We start from the raw sequence: 5,114 nt of genomic DNA on the forward strand, positions 1-5,114 counted from the left end.
AAAAGAGGTTATTTGATATTAGCTCACTTGATGAATGGAGAACCCAAGCTTATGAAAATGCCAAGTTGTTTAAAGAAAAAGTTAAAAGATGGCATGACAAAAGGATACAAAAGCCTGAGTTTAATGTAGGTCATTATGTATTGCTATACAACTCTCATTTAAGATTTTTTGCAGGAAAACTTCTCTCTAAATGGGAAGGCCCCTATGTTATCGAGGAGGTCTATCGTTCCGGTGCCATAAAAATCAACAACTTTGAGGGCACAAATCCAAAGGTGGTAAACGGTCAAAGAATCAAACATTATATCTCAGGTAATCCCATAAATGTTGAAACCAATATTATTGAAACCGTAACCCCGGAGGAATACATAAGGGACACTTTCTGTAACGTTCCAGACTCCGAAAAGGAATAGGTATGTGGTACGGTAAGTAAACCGACTCCAAAACAATTTTTAAGGTAATATTTCTCCGTTTTGGAATATTTAGAAAAATAGAAAAATAAGTAGCAGTCCGGGAAGGACACGAGGGCCCCACGAGGGTGGTGGGCGCGCCCTACCCCTCTGGGCGCGCCCCCCTACCTCGTGAGCACCTCGTGTGCCTTCCGGACTCCGTTTTCTTGCATGATATGTATTTTGGTCGGTAAAAATTCATTATATAACCTCCCGAAGGTTTTGACTCCTGTATCACGCAAATATCCTCTGTTTTTGTTTTCGAGTTGTTGCTGCTGCGGATTAGAGCAAGATGTCTTGTCAAGAGTCAATCGGGGAGAGCTGGGTATCTAATCCGGCACCAGAACCAAGGGCAAACAGCGACGCTGACCACTTTGGGCCAACAACGGAGGAAGAGATGGAGGCTGACTTGATGAGAGTAGATGCCATGGAGGATCAAGAAGTCACCTCTCGCCTCCGAGCTGGGTTCACGATGGGGGAACTACAGAGCTCAGCTATTCCAAACTCGGTTATCCCTTCTAATGTTAGATTTCTTTCTTATGAAAATATGAAGAGGAGTGTCACTTGTTCTCCCGCAGCTATGCAACACCCTTGGGTGCAAGGAGCTTTAGCTGTCACAAGAAAGCTTCGTAAGGAAATAATGGACCTCAAACAGCAAGTCAATAAGCTCAAGGAGGAGAACCGCATCCTGAGAGGAATCATCGCCAAGAATATTACACCGACAACAAAGAAGGAGACATAATCACATGGGTATGGGTACTCCCCTTGGCAACTGCCAAGCTTGGGGGAGGTGCCCCGGTATCGTATCACAATCACAACTCCTATCTTTACCGTTTTTCTTAATTTGATCCTATTAGTAGTATCTTGATCTAGTAGAATAAAGTTTATGGCATGATCTAGTTTTGAGTTTTGCTTTATGATCTCTATTTGTAATTGAGTCCGTGAGCTATATATAATAAAGATTAGTGTTGAGTCAAGGGCTCGATTATTTTGCCATGATCTTGGGCGAATAAAAGAAAGAAGAAAAGAATAAAAAGAAACAAAAAGTTCATATTGATCTTATTGAGAGTAATGACTTCACATAGAAAGAGTATGATGATTAAAAGTTGTTGGGAGTTGGCAGACATAGCTTTGGTCATTATTGCAATTAATAGGAAGTAATAAGGAAAGAGAGGTTTTCACATATAGATATATTATCATTGACATCTTTTATGATTGGGAGCACTCATTAAAATATGACATGCTAAAGGGTTGATGTTGGACAAGGAAGACAACGTAATGAGTTATGTCTTTCTTATATCTGAGATAAAGTATGTTGTCATGGATCCTCTAACTTGTTGAGCTTGCCTTTCCCCCTCATGCTATCCAAATTCTCAGCACCAAGTAGAAATACTACTTGTGCTTCCAAATACCCTTAAACCAGTTTTGCCATGAGAGTCCACCATTATCTACCTATGGATTGAGTAAGATCCTTCAAGTAAGTTGTCATCGGTGCAAAGAAATAAAAATTGCTCTAAATATGTATGATTGATTGGTGTGGGAGAAATAAGCTTTATACGATCTTGTGATGTGGAAGTAATAAAAGCGACGGACTTCATAATAAAGGTTCATATCACAAGGGGCAATATAAAGTGACGTTCTTTCATATTGAGATTTTGTGCATCCAACCATAAAAGCGCATGGAAACCTCTGCTTCCCTCTGCGAAGGGCCTATCTTTTATTATTATCTTCTACCTTATGCAAGAGTCACGGTGATCTTCACCTTTCCTTTTTCATTTTATCCTTTGGCAAGCTCAGCATGTTGGAAAGAACATGATATATATATATATCTAATTGGATATAGGGGAGCATGAATTATTATTGTTGACATTACCCTTGAGGTAAAAGGTTGTGGGGCAAAACTATAAGCCCCTATCTTTCTCTGTGTCCGATTAAAACTTCATAACCACAAGTATTGCGTGAGTGTTAGCAATTATGAAGGACTAAATGATAGTTGAGTATGTGGACTTGCTTTTTAGCTCTGACATAGACTCTTTCCGGTGTTATGATAAATTGCAATTGCTTCAATGACTGAGATTATAGTTTGTCGGAGCCCAATAAGGTTTATGATTTATACTTTTGCATTGTGAATAGATCATCAGTTGAACATAAGTAAGGATATGACAAAATCTATATATGTTGCTGTTATGAGAATAGTCATGATGCCATCATGTCCGTATTTTATTTTTATCAACGCCTCTACCTCTAAACATGAGGACATATTTATTGTTATCGGCTTTTCGCTTGAGGACAAGCGAGGTGTAAGCTTGGGGGGTTGATACGTCCATTTTGCATCATGCTTTTATATCGATATTTATTGCATTATGGACTGTTATTTCACTTTATGTCACAATACTTGTGGCTATTCTCTCTTATTTTACAAGGTTTACATAAGGAGAGAGAATGCCGACAGCTGGAATTCTGGGCTGGAAAAGGAGCAAATATTAGAGACCTATTTTGCGCAACTCCAAAAGTCCTGAAACTCCATGGAACAACTTAAAATAAATAAAGAAAAATCCTCGCCAAAGATGAAGGCCAGGGGGCCCACACCCTGCTCACGAGGGTGGGGGGCGCGCCCCCCCTCTTAGGGCGCGCCCCCCTACCTCGTGGGCCCCCTGGTGGGTCTCGACGTCCATCTTATGCTATATGAAGTATTTCGATGAGAAGAAAAATCGGAAGGAACTTTTCGGGATGAGACTCCGCCGCCACGAGGCGGAACCTTGGCGGAACCAATCTAGAGCTCCGGCAGAGCTGTTCTGCCGGTGATACTTCCCTCCGGAAGGGGGAAATCATCACCATCGTCATCACCAACGCTCCTCTCATCGGGAGAGGGCAATCTCCATCAACACCTTCACCAGCACCATCTCATCTCCAAACCCTAGTTCATCTCTTGTATCCAATTCTTGTCTCAAAGTCCGGGATTGGTGTTAGTAGGTTGCTAGTAGTGTTGATTACTCCTTGTAGTTGATGCTAGTTGGTTTATTTGGTGGAAGATCATATGTTCAGATCCTATATGCACATTATTACCCCTCTGATTATGAACATGAATATGCTTTGTGAGTAATTACGTTTGTTCCCGAGGACAATGAAGAAGTCTTGCTATTAGTAGTCATGTGAATTTGGTATTCGTTTGATATTTTGATAAGATGTATGTTTTCTAGCCTCTAGTGGTGTTATGTGAACGTCAACTACATAACACTTCACCATTATTTGGGCCTAGAGGAAGGCATTGGGAAGTAATAAGTAGATGATGGGTTGCTAGAGTGACAGAAGCTTAAACCCTAGTTTATGCGTTGCTTCGTAAGGGGCTGATTTGGATCCACATGTTTCATGCTATGGTTAGGTTTACCTTAATACTTTTGTTGGAGTTGCGGATGCTTGCAATAGAGGTTAATCATAAGTGGGATGCTTGTTCAAGTAAGAACAACACCCAAGCACCGGTCCACCCACATATCAAATTATCAAAGTATCGAACGCGAATCATATGAACGTGATGAAAACTAGCTTGACGATATTCCCATGTGTCCTCGGGAGCGCTTTTCCTTATATAAGAGTTTGTTCCGGCTTGTCCTTTGCTACAAAAAAGATTGGTCCACTTTGCTGCACTTTATTTTCTTTTGCTACTTGTTGCTCGTTACAATTTATCTTATCACAAAACTATCTGTTACCACTTATTTCAGTACTTGCAGAGAATACCTTGCTAAAAACCGCTTATCATTTCCTTCTACTCCTCATTGGGTTCGACACTCTTACTTATCGAAAGGACGACGATAGATCCCCTATACTTGTGGGTCATCAATGTCCCGTGCTGTTGTTCCTTTGAATTTTAATGCGTTCCTTGAGAAAGCAAAGTTGAAAGATGATGGTAGCAATTACACGGACTGGGTCCGTAACTTGAGAATTATCCTCATTGCTGCATAGAAGAATTACGCCCTGGAAGCACCGCTGGGTGCCAGGCCTGCTGCTGATGCAACTGAGGACGTTAAGAACGTCTGGCAGAGCAAAGTTGATGACTACTCGATAGTTCAATGTGCCATGCTTTACGGCTTAGAACCGGGACTTCAACGACGTTTTGAACGTCATGGAGCATATGAGATGTTCCAGGAGTTGAAGTTAATATTTCAATCAAATGCCCGAATTGAGAGATATGAAGTCTCCAGTAAGTTCTACAACTGCAAGATGGAGGAGAATAGTTCTGTCAGTGAGCATATACTCAAGATGTCCGGGTACAATAATCACTTGATTCAACTGGGAGTTAATCTTCCGGATGATAGCGTCATTGACGGAATTGTCCAATCACTGCCACCAAGCTACAAGAGCTCCGTGATGAACTATAATATGCAAGGGATGGATAAGACGATTCCCGAGCTCTTCGCAATGCTAAAGGCTGCAAAGGTAGAAATCAAGAAGGAGCATCAAGTGTTGATGGTCAATAAGACCACCAGTTTCAAGAAAAAGGGCAAATGGAAGAAGAAGGGGAACTTCAAGAAGAACAGCAAGCAAGTTGCTGCTCAAGAGAAGAAACCCAAGTCTAGACCTAAGCCTGAAACTGAGTGCTTCTACTGCAAGCAGACTGGTCATTGGAAGCGGAACTGCCCCCAGTATTTGGCGGATAAGAAGGATGGCAAG

Source organism: Triticum urartu, chromosome 1, assembly GCF_003073215.2.
Source record: "Triticum urartu cultivar G1812 chromosome 1, Tu2.1, whole genome shotgun sequence".
Taxonomy (NCBI): Eukaryota; Viridiplantae; Streptophyta; class Magnoliopsida; order Poales; family Poaceae; genus Triticum; species Triticum urartu.